The 19,242-nt window shown below is 35.7% G+C and overlaps 1 protein-coding gene across 1 annotated transcript in view; it reads right to left on the reverse strand.

Moving 5' to 3' along the window:
* The window catches only part of DACH2 (dachshund family transcription factor 2), a 902,406-nt gene that overhangs the window by 489,235 nt on the left and 393,929 nt on the right, over nt 1-19,242 (reverse strand). The gene's annotated exons all lie outside the window — the stretch shown is intronic.

Below are 19,242 nucleotides of genomic sequence, written 5' to 3' on the forward strand. Positions count from 1 at the left end.
TACCTCCTGTTTAAAGCTACATTTGATCCGAAGTATTATTAGTACATGCTACTGAGATAGTGACTCACAGAATTCAGATTGTATAGAATGTGAAGTGATTAAGTCTCTGCACAGAGAGATAAAGGGGTAAAGAGCTAAGAGATGGGGAATATGATGTGATTTTCTTTTTAGCATTTCCACAGATGCCAGGAGACCACCAGGAACAAAGGACCCTCACTCTCAGTAGATTTTTTAAATCTACCTATTATTTAAACCAGGCTATATAACCAGTAGTGCACTCTCTTGGAGTGGCTGTACTAACAAAACCTGCCACTTTTGCTATCTAGGCTGTCTTTTCTCACAGATATATTAGTGTTTTTAAGTGATGAGTTGAGGCTAAATTCATAGCATTAACCTGATCTATTCCATTTGCACATTCTTCACCTTAGTGTGAGCAGTTCAGGAATTGCAGTTGCAAATGTTAATCCATAAAGTAATAAAATAGAAAGTCAGTATCTGGCTTCCATAACTCTAATACAGTCAGTGTACTGATTACATCATTTGGAAGCTGTCACAAAATGAAGAGATTTTTAGGGCGCCTGGGTGGCTCAGTCAGTTGAGCGGCTGTCTTCGGCTCAGGTCATGATCCCAGGGTCCTGGGATTGAGCCCCGCATAGGGGTCCCTGCTCAGCGGAGAGCCTGCTTCTCCCTCTCCCTCTGTCTGCCGCTCTGCCTACTTGTGCTCTCTCTCTCACTGTTAAATAAATAAATAAATAAAAATCTTTAATAATAAAATGAAGAGATTTTTAAGCCATTGAACATTAGGATCAAGTTATTCTCAAGTCATCCAATATATCCCAAATATTAGTTTCTAATGTTGCCTAAGATATTTCTATTGGTTTTCAGTAAAAATGCAGTTTAAAAGCTGAATAATAGGGCTTTTGACAAAATACTGAAACTATATTAAATAGCCCAAGCCACAAAAATGTATGAGGTTCAGATAGAAAACATTTCCAAAAATGACTTTTCGTTCACAAAAAAAAGTTTAAGTTAAACCTTATTCTATCAATTTTGCAGTAGCAAAGTGCTCCATCAATGTAAGACAAACTCAGCTTTTTAAATGAAGACAACTCCTAGCAACCTCACACAGGGGTACCATTGCCCATTTTATTTTTCATACACTGTGCTGGTGTTATTTACTTTCATTGTACATCAATATTGTATATCAATTTAGCATGAGAGATTCTGCTTTTCTCATTAAATGTTTCAATTTTATAAACTGACTCTCCCCTCCTTTCTACTCGATTCTGAGCCATAACTTATTTTATTTAATTCAGTATTGTTATCCTGTTTGCCTTTACCTTGTTTTATGGCTTCCTCTTTTAAGGAAGTGATAAGAGAAGAGCTATATACTTCAAATGTCAAGGGTCCCAAGATCACTGAACAATGTTCATCACTGTGTATCCAGTCATTAGAAGTTGAATAAGCTTCACCAAATCTGTACATTCTAAGTGCTTCTTTGTCTTTTCATTAGTCAGAATACAAGGCTACTAACTTTATTCAAGTCTACCCTATTACTTTGTACTTTTCCAATGTAAACATTTCAGTGTTGTCTTCATGCTCACCATCACTTTCAGACTGCCCCCAGAATTAAGCAGTCTGATGTTCCTTCTATTTCCATATAATGAGCCAGTGCACTTTGAAACCTTTAAGGTTTAACTAGATTTGTTCCAAATTTCTTGATCAATCTCACAATTTGAAGTAGCTCTTTTCCAATGAGCTGACTCACATTTGAGAGTCATTAGAGGTTTCTCAGGTGGTTCTACCTTAAATTCCAAGATTTGAAAAAAAATTGGTAAAATTTCCCACCATCATATCTATATTGGGGAATTCATGGCTTATGTTATAAATGGCTTGGTAGTATTTACTACATATGTTATAAACCAAGAGGACCATATTCTCAATCCTAACATTTTTTTCAGTTGGTTGGTTGAAATCATACATTGGTATGTTTGAGTCTCCCCAATAAGAATGTACACTCTATGAAGGCTGTATATATCTCTGATATTGTCACTGCATCCTGAGCAATTCTCATGGTATCTACACACAGTAGGGTCCAGTAAACTGTTAATTAACTCAGTTAATTGTAAATATTTCAGTGTTGCTAGAGTTTCCAAATATTCCTTAAATCACTCTATTCTCCTTGACTACATGAATAGCAAGTTGGTTGCAACATTTAATCATCAGATAATCATTCTTAAATCTTGAAATCCACAATAATTATAGGAGCTTCAAGATATGATCCACTTGAATATGAATATGTACAAAGCTAAAGAAGGTTAGATGCAACTGTGCACAAGGTTAAAGATGGGTGGATGCCACTTATCTTATGCCACTTCAAGAACCACTCAAGGACTAAAGGTTCCTGGAGTTACGCATCTGCAGTGACAATATCACTTATTCAATCATTCAGTAAACACTTCATCATCCAGTAAACAAACATGATCTAAGTGCCCAACCAGTATGTGTCTGGCATGGTACTATTTATAAGAATTATAGAGGTTAAAATTGAAGCTTAACAAAGGAAATGGTTTTGGTCTCTTTGTTTATTGATATAATATGAATACCTAGAACAGCTTCTATCTTTGAAGAGCTTATGGTCTAGTGATAGAGATGTGTGTCTGACCTATTGTTTAAAGTTTTGATTAACTCTTTAGTTGGTATAATTGTATGATATCCAAACTTGTTTAAATTTTTCAGTGAGCAAAAATCATATTCAGATGCCTTTGTTTCTATTTTTGGAAAGAATACTTGGACCCCTAGAATAAATTAATTAGAATCAAATTTCTAAAAGTGCATTATACTCAATAAAGTTCCATACTAATAGAAGATAGCTTTATTTTTACCTTTAGACTAAATGACCCTCTCTAGTAAGGCACTCCTAGCACTAAAGTTCCTGCATTTTTTTTAAATTCAATTAGCTAACATATAGTACATCACTAGTTTCAGATGTAGTGCTCAGTAATTCATCAGTTGCATATGACACCCAGTACTCATCACATCTCATGCTCTCCTTAATGCCTGCATTTCTTTTCAAAGAACACAAACCTAACAACATGATGCAAGACTATGGAGGACACTGTAGAAATTTGGAAAAGATCATTAACAGATGATGCAGCTTCTTATCTTTAAGAGCTTTATTAACATCAGGCAGATATTTACATATTAATCAAGACAAAAAAACATGTGGTGATTTAACTAGAAAACTGTTATTTGGATGACAATTTAATCAGCATAGGTTGAAAGGTCCATCATTGCATCATCCTATCTCTGCTGAAATATTGATTGTGTTACTTATTTCAGTAATGCTTTATTTTACAGGGAACAAATAACCATGTAATTACTCTTTAATTGAATGATAATTGCTTGTTGGCAATTATTTGTTTTCTGCTTAATTACAAAGTTATTTGAACTCTGTAAAATAAAACAGCTTTAAAAAAAAATTCCCACCCAAATGACTCAGTGGATGTATCATCCATGAACACCATACAAAAGTTGTTAAGGTACAAGACAAACAACCTAAGTAATAGAAAAACTTTTATTAAATAACTCAGCTAAATCTTTAAGAGCTTCAGCTTATAGAATCAACATTAGTTGGTTACACCTAATTAATGGGTGGTTTGTAGGGAAATTATACCAAAAAATCAAGATTTTCTCTGGGTCCAGGTCATTCTTTAACATAATTTATCCTAATATATATTTCCTCCTTCATTCTGTAAACTTCTTTAGAAGAAATAAAATAATTCAGCTTCCTGAGGTAAAAGAATAAACCATATTTATAGTATATATATATATTATATATATACTATAGATATAGTATTACATATTACATATACATATTACATTACATTACATATTACATATACTATATATATATGTGTAGTATATACTACACATATATATATAGTATATGATATTTCTGCAGTTGAAGTGGATTACCATCAGAGCATTACCTCAGTTTATAAACTTTATAGAGTTTGTGGTTCCCTCTTAGGGAATTCAGTAGGTCTTCTGGTATCAATAAGATATGACACATTCTATGATATAGCTATTCCATGTTGTAATAGATAAAGTAGCTAATACTTTGTTCATTAAGATTATGAAATTTCACTGTTAGAGTTATTTTTACCTCATGTTAGCATCCGTTTGTACATGAATCAAGGAATAATCAACTGAGTAAGATGAGTGATTTTGTTTTTCAAAGAATAAAAGTCTTGTTAATAAATTAGTTAGTGATGACATGAGCCTTCAGGATATTTAATATGAATCATATAGTCAGTACATGATTTAGTGAGGAATCACAAGTCATGTTATCCTCTTCAATGAAAGCTTGGTTTACTACTTTTAAAGAAATACTTGTAACAATCTGGGACAAACTGAGTAAATTGCTGAAGATATAGTGGCAGTTAGGGTGGCATTAGCAGCCACTTGTAAGACCACTGCAATTGGATTCCCGAAGTGGGACCTGTTAGCAATGACCTGGGATTCACTTTTCAGAGCTATCATTGTTATTTAAAATCCCTTGGGATAATCTCTGAATGCATCATGATCTCACTCATATTAGAAGCCAAGAATGACATTAATATTGAAGGTGTTGTTTACCTGACTATGGGAGTACTGCTCTGACTTTCAATGTGCTTTTTAAATTAGATAAGAATCTTCTTGTCAGAACAGTAAAACTTTTAATTGCATCATGGATTAATAATAATCTCTTAGGCCTGACATTTATTACATTTCAGGGATGCCAGTGGTAGTTAAACTCTACCTGACCTATCAGTATTTATGAAGAGAAACAAAATCTGACCTCACAGCAACCTGAATCCATCTTCTCTCAGTGTTGACAAACTGATAATTTGTCTAACTATTGCACTGGATTATATTCCCAACCAGATCAAAGGCAGCAGCAACCAATTCAGCAACTGGGAGAAAGTCATCCATGAAAAATGGGCAATTAACTTTAATCATATATGAAATTTTTCAAGCTGATAACTAGAACCTGGTAACTATGGTAACTCTTATAAAAAGGTGCTTATGTTAAGCTGGGCATCAATCGGTCCTTGGTTCGTTCACGGGAACTTAAAGTGTCGCTCATCATGTCTCTAGGAGCTATCAATATAAAGAACAACAACTCAAAAAACAACAACAACAACAACAAAAAAAAAACCACCAGAAGCAAGACCATTTATATTCCATTACCATTTACTCTTTTGTCAGGTTTTTTTGTTTTGTTTTTTAGTATAGTTGATACATAGTAGTTTCAGGTATACCTTTTCCAGTTCTTATAGGCAATCCAAAACTCAAATTTGGATATGTTAAAATCATCAACACCAGCATTCCATTCGAGTTAGGGAAGTTAAGGAAATTATCTTTAACATAAGGATGCTCAAGGGATGAAGAAAACCTCCACTTGTTAATGGATCACACATTACAATATCAAGGATCATGTAGAGCAATTTGTTTATGCATTAATCTTATAATTGTGATAAATTGAATTATTTATATCTATTATCTTAAATTATAATGTTAATTCCCTTGTTAATGCTGAGTTTCTGTTTTTCCTTCAATTAAAAAAAAAAGAAATCTGATGTAATAGACAATTTAAGGGTTGACTACCCACTTGATAGAAAGTATAACTGTGAAGCTATTTTATACTTCATTTACTTGACTCTGCTCCTTTTTTAAATTAAATGTGCTCCAGGCCTGGTTGTTAGCACCTATAAACAAGTTTACTTTTTGTCATAAATTGACTGAATTCTAATAAAGGTTTTAATATAATTAACAAAGATCATATAACAAAAATGCTGGCATATGACTTGAATTCTTAGTGGCCTCTTTTTATTCTGCTTGTGTAATTAGTATTAACTTCAGTGGAATCAATGCACCTTGGTAAATCTTAGAGTAAATCAAATTAAATAAACATTTCCCCTTCTAAAGTGTATCATATCACTGTCAGATACAATGTCTTTTTTTTTTAAGGCATTATTGAATTCAGAGTATATCACTATGCAAAACTTCTGATATTAAGAGAATGGATAAGAAGTTAACATTCACTTTTGGATACATTCTATTAGCATTTCAAATTCAACATATGCCTCCAAATCCCAATCTCCAATCCTCCCTTCTCTTGTTTTGTCATCAGTACAGGCATGCTCTCCTCTTGATTTCCAAAACTATAAACTTGAGGGCAATTTTGATTCTCCCTCTTCCTCTCCTTTCGTTTTCAGTCTCCAATATTTTTGCTCCATTGTAATATGGGTTGCAGATTTCCATCTCCATCTATTGCTAACACCCTAATTCAGGCCCTTATCACTTCAAGCCCAGGCTATTTTTAACAATTTGCTTCATTGTTCCAATTCATTCTATGTAAACTGTTCTGTGAATTTTGGTGAAACTTCCCTTTCATTATGTTATCTTTTGCTCTAGAACCTTCAATACTTCCTGACTGCATACAAAACAAAGTCTAAATGTCTTAGTCTGGCAATCTCCCCCAATAATATATTTCTTCCCTTTCTCCAATTACTTCTTAAATGAGTCTTCTATTCCAGCTGGAAAAATTGATTCACTGTCTGCTAAGCATAGTATTTGACCCTAGAACACTTTCATTGTGAAACATTTTCAAGGTATCAGAGTCCTTAGAGACATGCTTTCTTAAGCTCCACTGCCTTGGGAAGGTTTCAGTATAACCTGCTGTAACTGCTGCTGCTTCTCTGAAAGGCCACTGACTTTTATTTGCACCATCATTTATAGGTTTTCTTAAATGTTTATCAAAAAGGGCACTTTAGGGCCTGAGGAGCAAGATGGAGGAGGAGTAGGAGACCTAAATTTCATCAGGCCACAGGAATTCAGCTACATAGAGATCAAAATATTCTGAACACCTACGAACTCAACAAGAGATCGAAGAAAAGAATAGCAGCAAATCTCTGAACAGAAAAGAGACCACTTTCTGGAAGGTCTCTTCTGATTTGTTTAGTGTATATTTTTCTGTGGTCGTTGTTCCCTTGTTAGCATTTTGTTCTCTCATTCATTCATTCTCCTCTAGACAAAATGACAAGATGGAAAATATCACCTCAAAAAAAAGAACAAGAGGCAATACCGACTGCCAGGGACTTAATCAATACGGACATTAGTAAGATATCAGAATTAGAGTTCAGAATGACGATTCTAAAGATACTAGCTGGGATTGAAAAAAGCATGGAAGATAGTAGAGAAACTCTTTCTGGAGAAATAAAAGAACTAAAATCTAACCAAGTTGAAAACAAAAAGCTATTAATGAGGTGCAATCAAAAATGAGGCTCTAACTGCTAGAATAAATGAGGCAGAAGAAAGAATTAGTGATACAGAAGACCAAATGATGGAAAATAAGGAAGCTGAGAAAAAGAGAGATGAAAACTACTGGATCACAAGGGCAGAATTCGAGAGATAAGTGATACAATAAAACAAAACAATATTAGAATAATTGGGATCCCAGAAGAAGAAAGAGAGAGAGGAGCAGGAGGTATATTGGAGCAAATTATAGCAGAGAACTTCCTTAATTTCAGGAAGGAAACAGTCATCAAAATCGAGGAGGCACAGAGAATGCCCCTCAAAATCAATAAAAATAGGTCAACACCGTGATATCTAATAGTAAAACCTACGAGTCTCAGAGACAAAGAGAAAATCCTGAAAGCAGCTTGGGATAAGATATCTGTAACCTACAATTGGAGAAACATTAGATTGGCAACAGACCGAACCACAGAGACCTGGCAAGACAGAAAGGACTGGCATGATATATTCAGAGCACTAAATGAGAAAAATATGCAGCCAAGAATACTATATCCAGCTAGGCTGTCATTGAAAATAAAAGGAGACAGAAAAAGCTTCCAGGACAAACAAAAATTAAGGAATTTACAAACACGAAAGCAGCCATACAAGAAATATTGAAAGGGGTTGTCTAAGCAAAGAGAGAGCCTAAAAGTAGCATAGACCAGAAAGGAACGCAGACAATACACAGTAACAGTAAACTTACAGGCAATACAATGGCACTAAATTCATAACTTTCCATAGATACCTTGAATGTAAATGGGCTAAATGTCCCAATCAAAAGACACAGGCTATCAGATTGGATAAAAAAACAATACCCGTTGATATGCTGTCGGCAAGAGACTCATTTTAGACCCAAAGACAGCCCCAGATTGAAAGTGAGGGGGTGGAAAACAATTTACCATGTTAATGGACACCAAAAGAAAGCTGGGGTGGCAATCCTTATATCAGACAAATTAGATTTTAAACCAGAGACAATAATAAGAAATGAAGAAGGACACCAAATCATACTTCAAATCATACTTAAAGGGTCTATCCAACAAGAAGATCTAACAATTGTAAATATCTATTCCCCTAATATGGGAGCAGCCAATTATATAAGCCAATTAATAACAAAAGCAAAGAAACACATTGACAACAAAACAACAATAGTGGGAGACTTTAACACCCCCCTCACTGAAATGGACAAATCAACTAAATAAAAAATCAACAAGGAAATAAAGACTTTAAAAGACACACTGGGCCAAATGGACTTCACAGATATATTCAGAGGATTCTATCCCAAAGCAACAGAATACACATTCTTCTCTAGTGCCCATGGAACATTCTCTAGAATAGATCACATCCTAGGTCAAAAACCAGTTCTCAACTGGTACCAAAAGACTGGGACCATTCCCTGCATATTTTCAGACCACAATGCTTTGAAACTAGAACTCAATCACAAGAGGAAAGTTGGAAAGAACTCAAATACATGGAGGCTAAAGAGCATCCTACTAAAGAATGAATGGGTCAACAAGGAAATTGAAGAAGAATTTAAAAAATTCATGGAAACAAATGAAAATAAAAACACAACTGTTCAAAATCTTTGGGATGCAGCAAAGGCAGTCCTAAGAGGAAAACATATAGCAATACAAGCCTTTCTCAAGAAACAAGAAAGGTCTCAAATACACAACCAAACCCTACACTTAAAGGAGCTGGAGAAAGAAGAGCAAATAAAGCCTAAACCGAGCAGGAGAAGAGAAATAATAAAGAACAGAACAGAAATCAATGAAATAGAAACCAAACAGATCAACAAAAGTAGGAGCTGGTTCTTTGAAAGAATTAAGAAGATTGATAAACCCCTGGCCAGACTTATCAAAAAGAAAAGAGAAAGGACAAATAAATAAAATCATGAATGAAAGAGGAGAGATCACAACCAACACCAAAGAATTATGAGCAAATATATGCCAGCAAATTAGATAATCTGGAAGAAATGGATGCATTCCTAGAGATGTATAAACTACCAAAACTGAAGCAGGAAGAAATAGAAAACCTGAGCAGACCTATAACCACTAAGGAAATTGAAGCAGTCATCAAAAATCTCCCAACAAACAAAAGCCCAGGGCCAGATGGCTTCCCAGGGGAATTCTACCAAACATTTAAAGAAGAATTAAACCTATTCTTCTGAAACTGTTCCAAAAAATAGAAATGGAAGGAAAACTTACAAAGTCGTATTATGAGGCCACCATTTCCTTGATCCCAAAACCAGACAAAGACCCCACCAAAAGGAGAATTACAGGCTAATATCCTCGATGAACATGGATGCAAAAATTCTCATCAAAATACTAGCCAATAGGATCCAACAATACATTAAAAGGATTATTCACCACGACCAGGTGGGATTTATCCCTGGGCTGCAAGTTTGGTTCAACATCTGCAAATCAATGTGATACAATACATTAATAAAAGAAAGAACAAGAACCATATGAACCTCTCAATAGATGCAGAAAAAGCATTTGACAAAGTACAGCATCCTTTCTTGATCAAAACTCTTCAGAGTATAGGGATAGAGGGTAAATACCTCAATATCAAGAGTATAGAGATAGAGGGTACATACCTCAAGATCATAAAAGCCATCTATGAAAAACCCACAGCAAATATCATTCTCAGTGGGGAAAAACTGAGACCTTTCCCCCTAAGGTCAGGAACATGACAGGGATGTCCACTATCACCACTGCTATTCAACATAGTATTAGAAGTCCTAGCCAAGGCAATCAGACAACAAAAAGAAATGAAAGGCATCCAAATCGGCAAAGAAGAAGTGAAACTCTCACTCTTTGCAGATGATAGGATACTTTATGTGGAAAACCCAAAAGACTCCACTCCAGAACTGCTAGAACTCATACAGGAATTCAGTAAAGTGGCCGGATATAAAATCAATGCACAGAAATCAGTGGCCAACAACACCAACAACAAGACTGAAGAAAGAGAAATTAAGGAATCGATCCCATTTACAACTGCATCCAAAACCATAAGATACCTAGGAATAAATCTAACCAAAGAGGCAAAGAACCTCTACTCAGAAAACTATAAAATACTCATGAAAGTAATTGAGGAAGACACAAAGAAATGGAAAAATGTTCCATGTTCATGGATTGGAAGAACAAATATTGTGAAGATGTCAATATTACCTAGAGCAATGTACACATTCAATGCAATCCCTATCAAAATACCATCCACTTTTTTCAAAGAAATGGAGCAAATAATTTTAAAATTTGTATGGAACCAGAAAAGACCCCGAATAGCCAGGGGAATGTTGAAAATGAAAAGCAAGACTGGTGGCATCACAATTTCAGACTTCAAGCTCTATTACAAAGTTGTAATCAAGACAGTATGGTACTGGCACAAAAACAGACACATAGATCAATGGAACAGAATAGAGAGCCCAGAAATGGACCCTCAACTCTATGGTCAACTAATCTTCGACAAAGCAGGAAAGAATGTCCAATGGAAAAAAGACAGTCTCTTCAACAAATGGTGTTGGGAAAATTGGACAGCCACATGCAGAAGAATGAAACTGGACCACTTCCTTACACCACACACAAAATAGACTCAAAATGGTTGAAAGACCTAATATGAGACAGGATTCCATCAAAATCCTAAAGGAGAACACAGGCAGCAACCTCTTTGACCTCAGCCGCAGCAACTTCTTCCTAGAAACATCACCAAAGGCAAGGGAAGCTAGGGCAAAAATGAAGTATTGGGACTTCATCAAGATAAAAAGCTTTTGCACAGCAAAAGAAACAGTCAACAAAACCAAAAGACAACCAACAGAATGGGAGAAGATATTTGCAAGTGACATATCAGATAAAGGGCTAGTGTCCAAAATATATAAAGAACTTATCAAACTCAGCACCCAAAGAATAGGGGCGCCTGGGTGGCTCAGTCATTAAGCATCTGCCTTTGGCTTGGGTCATGATCCCAGGGTCCTGGGATCGAGCCCTGCATCAGGCTCCCTGCTCCGCGGGAAGCCTGCTTCTCCCTCTCCAATTCCCCTTGCTTGTGTTCCCTCTCTCGCTGTCTCTCTATCTGTCAGAAAAATAAAATATTAAAAAAAAAAACACCCAAAGAACAAATGATCCAATCAAGAAATGGGCAGAAGACATGAACAGACATTTTTCCAAAGAAGACATCCAAAGGGTCAACAGACACATGAAAAAGTGTTCAACATTGCTGAGCATCAGGGAAATGCAAATCAAAACCTCAATGAAATATCACCTCACACCAGTCAGAATGGCTAAAATTAACAAGTCAGGAAACCACAGATTTTGGCGGGGATGTGGAGAAAGGGGAACCCTTTTACAGTGTTGGTGGGAATGCAAGCTGTTGCAGCCACTCTAGAAAACAGTATGGAAGTTCCTCAAAAAGTTAAAAATAGAGCTATCATACGACCCAGCAATTGCACTACTGGGTATTTACACCAAAGATACAAATGTAGGGATCCAAAGGGGTATGTGCACCACGATGTTTTTAGCAGCAATGTGCACAATAGCCAGACTATGGAAAGCGCCATGATGTCCAGTGACAGATGAATGGATAAAGAAGATGTGGTATATATATACAATGGAATATTATGCATCCATCAAAAGGAATGAAATCTTGCCATTTGCAATGACGTGGATGGAACTGGAGGGTATTATGCTGAGTGAAATAAGTCAATCAGAGAAAGACATGTATCATGTGATCTCACTGATATGAGGAATTCTTAATCTCAGGAAAGTAACTGAGGATTGCTGGAGTGGTGGGGGTGGGATGGATGGGGTGGCTGGGTGATAGACATTGGGGAGGGTATGTGCTAAGGTGAGTACTCTGAATTGTGTAAGACTGTTGAATCACAGACCTGCACCTCTGAAACAAATAATACAGTGATATGTTAAAAAAAAAAAAGAGGAAGATAGCAGGAAGGGAAAAAAGAATGGAGGGGTAATCAGAGGGGTAGATGAACCATGAGAGACTATGGACTCTGAGAAACAAACTGAGTGTTCTAGAGGGGTGGGGGGTGGGGTACGGGTTAGCCTGGTGATGGGTATTAAAGAGGGCATGTATTGAATAGAACACTGGGTGTTATACCCAACAATGAATCATGGAACACTACATTAAAAACTAATGATGTAATGTATGGTGAATAACATAACATAATATATATATATTTTTTTAAAGTGCACTTCAATACCATCATTAGGGAACCTGTTCCAAATAGCCAAAATATTGTTTTTCATGTCTGGCAAATGAGGTCCCATTGGTTATTGTCACAGTGTGTGTATAATCCTATGATGATCTCAATAGTTAACATTTCATATTTGAATGTCAATCAGAAAATACAGGAGCATGACCTTAATATCACAATTCAGAAGAGCTTAGGAAGTTGAGCAAGACCTTTAGGAATGCAATCACTATTAACCTGACTGCATTAGTCTCTGTGGTTAGGGATATAGCCTGAAAGCACACATTCAACTGATAAACACAAGTGGGTGTTTCCTTGCTGATTCAATTTTTTCTTAATTTTGCATGGATAAATATTAGCAACTCATACTAAAATAAAAATAATTTAAACAATCTTAGATATTCAGTGTGGTGCAGTGGAAAGCTCTAGAAGTTAAATCTTGAGTTCTAACTCCAGTTGTGGTAGGCAGAATTCTAAAATTCTCCTCCATCCCAAGATTTCTAGCTGTAATCACTAGAACTGTGAATAATTACACCTGAGGTCATTACAATTACATGGCAAAAGGGATTTTGCTCATGTGATTAAGTGAACTAACCAGCTTACTTTGAGTTAATCAAAGAGGAGATTATTTTGATGGATCCAATCCAATCACATAAACCCTTTATTTTTTTTCTTCTTTTAAATTTTATTATGTTATGTTAATCACCATACAATACATCATTAGTTTTTGATGTAGTGATCCACGATTCATTGTTTTCATATAACACCCAGTGCTCCATGCAGTATGTGCCCTCCTTAATACCCATCACTGGGCTAAACCATCCCCCCAACCCCTCCCCTCTAAAACCCTCAGTTTGTTTCTCAGATTCCATAGTCTCTCATGGTTCATCTCTCCCTCCAATGTCCCTCCTTTCATTTTTCCCTTCCTTCTCCTAATGTCACATAATGGACATTGGGGAGGGTATGTGCTATGGTGAGCGCTGTGAATTGTGCAAGACTGTTAAATCACAGATCTGTACCTCTGAAACAAATAATACATTATATCTTAAAAAAAAAAAAGAAGATAGCAGAAGGGGAAGAATGAAGGGGGAAATCAGAGGGGGAGACGAACCATGAGAGACAATGGACTCTGAAAAACAAACTGAGGGTTCTAGAGGGGAGGGGGGTGGGAGGATGGGTTAGCCTTGTGATTGGTGTTAAAGAGGGCACGCTCTGCATGGAGCACTGGCTGTTATACACAAACAATGAATCGTGGAACACTACATCAAAAACTAATGATGTAATGTATGGTGATTAACATAACAATAAAAAATTTAAAAAAATAAAAACAGAAAGGAAATCAGAGAACTTACCACTGCTGGTTTGAAGATAGAAAAAGCCATGTATAAAGGAATGTGTATGTAGCCTCTAGAAACCAAGTGCAATCCTGGGCTGACAACCAGCAAGGAAATAGGTATCCAAATCCTACAACTGAACTAGATTCTGCCAAAAACTTCAATGAGCTTGTCAGTAGATTCTTCCCAAAATCTTCCAGATTAAGAGCCCAGCCTGTCAGCACCTTGATTTCAGCCTTCCAAAACTCTGAGAACCCACTCAAGCCTCTCCCGACTTCTGATACATAGAACTGTGAGAAAATAAATGGGTGTTTTTCTGAGTTGCTAAATCTGAGGCAATTGGTTACACAACAGGAAACTAGTACACCAGTTCTGCCATTATTGAGACATGTGACCTCAGGTAAATTACATGACTATTCTAGATGTACTTTGTCATTTTAAAATTAGAGATGTAAGCTAAATAATCTATGAATCTGATCATTAGAACCATGTTACATTTCTGGTCTAGTTCAGATAATTCATTAACTCCAAAGTATGCATAATTTTGCACTTTCTCATCTATCTATTTTAGCTTATATTTTAAGTTACATTAAGTTTCTGGATTGATTCTATGGAAAATGACCCAAAAAAGAACAAAATGTGTGCATAATGCCATAGTATTATCCTCACCTGATGGTTGTGTGTAATTAGTCAATATATATGAACACTGGTTTGAAAAGTTATAAGTGCTCTACAACTTAAAAGGAAGAAAATTCTGACAGACATGCAACATGAATGAACCTTGAGGACATATGCTATGAGAAATAAGGCAGTCACAAAAAATATTGTATAATTCTACTTATATGAGGTATATATAGTAGTAAACTTATAGAAATAGAAAGTAGAAATGTGTTTTCCTGGGGCCAGGATAAGGGTGGGAGCGGGGCATGGGGAGTTCAATAGGTATAGAGTTTCAGTTTTGCAAGATGAAAAAGTTCTATAAATCTTTTGACAACAATGTGAATATAGTTAACACTATTGCACTGTACACTTAAAAATGGTTAAGATGGTACTAAAATGTATTTTACCAAAATTTTTTAAAGTGCTATGCAAATATAAGGGAGTATTGTTACTATGCTTGCAGTTATTTATAGTTAAAATTTCCATGGAAATCATTTTGAATGCCAAAAATTTCTATACAAAGAATACACCCTGCAGTTCACATATTAGAAAAGTAGTATTCTCATCTGAATGCTAGTACTAAAAGAATTACCAACTCTCCCAATCATCTCCTACCACATATTTAAGTTACATCCCAAGAAGTCCTTAGTTCTAAGGCAGAATTCAAGAGTTCAAGCTTTACATTTTAATTTCACAATTCTAATTTTTCTTAAAGCAACTGTAATACATGTTTACACATAGATGTTTTTCTCATTATTTTTCCTTCAAATGCAACAAGTAAGTCTTGAGACACAGCTGCCTGTTTACAGATTAACACACTTTTCCAAAAAGTCATTTTTCTCCCTAAATCATGGTTTCCACAAGGCAACACAATTTGATAAGCCAACAATGTCTGTGAATTCAGTTTGTGACTCTAAGAAGCTCAACCTCTCTATGCTTCAGTTTCATCATCTGCTAAATGGGTACCAAAATGATTTGATTGAAGGAATTATGAGAAATTATAAATTCTTTTCTCTAAAATCCTCCATAATTAAGTAATGTGCAAGAAGGGAAAAGAAGCAGCCAATGCGTGAGCTTCTTTGAGTAGAATTTTCCAAAATAAATAGATTCTCATTTTATATAGTAGTGGTGTGTTGCATCATACAATTACTTTGATAATGTTTTTATACGGGTATCCCTGAAGCTGTTGCATCCTTTTTTTAGTTGTTCTAAGTCAAAAACATTATCATTTTCATTATTTAATTCCTCAAAAATATCCTTTTACCTCACTGTCTTCAAGTAAACAAAATTGCCAAATCCCACCACTGGCAAAGATTATTTTCCTGTTTCCCTCTAGCTTCCCCTCTTCCCTGTAAGAAAGAACCTTTTCCTAAAAACATGGTATTTTCCCCTATACCTAAAACTTATGTGCTAGAAAAAATTAAAATCGATGTAATTTGCATAATTGGCAGTATGCTTTTTAATATTCTCTCATGAGTACATTTGATTCCCACTATAATGTTTTACCACTTTCTGAGGAAAATGAAATTAATAGCACCTACAACTAATGTCAGTCTCAATTTCAGGTGAGAATCTCTTTGATACTACTGATGACGAGTTGATCCTATAGTTCCTACTAGCAACAAGTCAAGGTTGGAAAAAGGGTAATCCTTTTTTTTCTTGATGTAGATCATTTTTATTATAATATAATTCAACTGTCAATACCCTAACGGTCATTTTCTTCTTTTCTCTCCCTAATAGGACTTCACAACAACCTAAACCCTAATCACAGTCCTAGACTGAGTATTGAAACTTAGTCGTGAACTGAACATCCTGCCAATCCTGATCATAGACTGAGCCCCCTATTCTGGCCATAGATGGCCACTCTCCCAACTTTAGTCATGAACAGAACCCTAAGTCAGGCCACAGACAGCCCTGTGTGTGGCCAGAGAGTGACCTCTATTAAGGACAACTAGTTATCTCATAATGACCCCAGCAGGTTGCAGAGGAAAGGAGAGGTGGGAGGTCAACCCAGGCCTGTTCCACACGGGGCCTCAACTCATTGTGCATGTCTTTTCAAGGATGGGTAGGAGGCATTTTTATTATGAAATATGATACATTCATTTCAGTTTCCTAGCAACAGGGTGCCAATCAGCAGACTGTGATTCAAGGATTCATCTTCTTTGTTATAAAGGAGTTGGGAGCAGTGGGAGGCAGGAGGACTTCCCAGCAAGAGGTAGAATTGACAGTGTGGTTTGTGGATGAGGAAACCAAGCCTGCAGAAGGATGAACCTCAGAAAGTCGGCCTTTCTTCTTACATTTTCTTTGAAGCAGGGATTTGTCCTACTGCTACAGCTGCTGGTTTTTTTCTTCTTCATTAATTCCTAGTGTCAGTGGGAAAAAATTCAAAGCATATGGTATGTTCTTGAATCACAAACAAAGCTTGTTCCATGAGCAAAACATTGACAGTAGAAAATTAATCAGGACAGAAACAAGCTTACCCATATGTTATCTTTAGATTCAAATACTGTACAAGCCTTTAAGAATAGGATATGCTGTTATGGACACACTTCTGATGGCTAAACCCACAGCACAGCTCAACGTTAGAAAATGTCCTGATACAGCTCAATGTGGAAAACCATAGTTTTACTGTGAGAAAGAAAACATATACTCACTCTAATATTCACTGTTTAATACTTGATATCACAAAATGTATCCCAAAATATAGGGATGGAAAGGGAGTAAGAAACTTTAGAAACCTTTTCAAAGTTTAGATGTGGGAATTGTATTTATAAATGAGAAATAAGTGTATGCATTTATTCTGTGTTTTTGCTTTTTCTTTGTATCATGCCTTTATCTAGTCCATTACTCTTCTACTTATATTATTATAATTATTTGACTAGAAAATACTTTGTGTGAAAGAATTTAACAGTGTATGTATTCATTGTCTTTGGACTTTCTGGGTGTTATTTATTCTATGCTTTGAGGAAATGCTATTTTCTGGCTTAGCAGGGTAAACAATAACAAATATGCTGTTGAATAACACCCTCTCAAGGCAGGAGAACATAGAAATAGACCTTTGTACCCTAAAATTAAAAGTTTTTCATCACTGATAACTTTTTCTAAGATAAATTCAACTAACATGATCCCATTATATAATTGCTAAATACAATTTAAAGACTGTCTTAAGCAGTAAAAGCCTGCTGATTATTTCTCCTTTTTGAGAAAAAAAAATTATCAAGGTCAAAACCATGTAAGATTAAAGTTCTTAAACACTTTTGGAAATTTAATGAGGCATACTGAGAGCGCTGTAACATCCACCTCCTGAAAGAGCTAGTGATGACCCTCACTCTAACACCCCTTCCATGATCAGAGTAGCAAGACACTTCCTGCATGTGTACAGCAATTTCATCCTTTTAGGTACTGCAGGAATGTAAATTGAATTCATCGTGGCACCATAGTTAAGTGAGCAGTTTGTCCCACTCTGCCTGTTGTAAAAACTTAGAAGTAAATAGACTGTAGCTACTTATCTAGATTCTAAATTTCTTATTGATGGAGACTGTATCTTATTGTATAGGTATCGCATGTTTGTGCCTAACATAGTTCTTGGTACAAAGTAAACATCAACTAGGAGGGAAGGAAGGAAGAAAGGAAGGAAGGATGAAGGGAGGGATGGAAGAAGGGATAAGAGAATTGTTTTTAATAATTTACCAGAATACTTTGTACGGTGCCATGTAAGCACTTTGTGAGTTTCCTTTGAAACTTTGGAAGTAGAAATAAGATCCAAATACATTGATTTTCTCCTGAACTCTCCCAGAACTGGTTTAAAATATCAAAATTAACAGGTGGCAGGGTCACTAATTAGTGCAACAAGAGAGCTGCACACTGAATATTTTTGCAATTGAAATTTAGAAAGGAAATTTTTTTCAAAATTGGCAGAACAAAAACTGAAAAATGTTTTTCCTTAGTTTCCTATTTTGATGAAAAGATTGATTCTGCTTCAAATGTACTTGGTTATAAAAGCCATCCACAAGTTTAGCTTAAAAACTGGGGAAGCAAGTTCAGCAAGGTAACACGGTCTCTATTTAATTCTCAATTTACATTAGCCACAGGAAAATTAATCATTCCAAATAAGCATCAAAGTAATAGTAAAAAAGGCAGAGGTTTTGAATTTCCCTAAACCCCTGCTGAGAGGCTATTGTATTCTTTATCTTCCTGCCTTCCAGAAAGTTAGTGGTTGTGTTTAAACTATTCATTAACCCTTCAGATATAAAATATTATGAGATGATTTTCAGTGAATATTAGCCACTAAAGAGTACAAAATCTCTGGCAGCTTCTTTTAAATTCCTGCAGGTACATGAGCATTTCACAAACCTATCTTTACAACTGCACACGTTATAATTTACACATTAAATACAACAGGGTTTCACCTTAAGCCTGTTGCCAAGAATAATCATTATAAATCTTTTTATCCTTTTGTAAAAGGATAATTATAAATGTGAAAGTGACAGCAAAAGAAAGGTGTTAAGAAAGCACTTAAAATACTCTCCATTTGAATACAAGAAGGCCAATGAAGAAGAGAATTTGGTGAAGGTGGTGAATCAATTTTTGGGTTGAAAGGTAACACATCAAGTGCAAAGCATGGCATATTAAACTGAAGGTGTAATAATCTTACCGTCCCAAGCACAACCAGCCTGCCTTTGTGCTGAAAGAACAGGAAAATGCACA

The sequence above is a fragment of the Eumetopias jubatus genome, unplaced genomic scaffold (assembly GCF_037043125.1).
Source record: "Eumetopias jubatus isolate StellerSeaLion01/CBP00866 unplaced genomic scaffold, mEumJub1_p1.0 scaffold_11, whole genome shotgun sequence".
In the NCBI taxonomy this organism is placed as follows: Eukaryota; Metazoa; Chordata; class Mammalia; order Carnivora; family Otariidae; genus Eumetopias; species Eumetopias jubatus.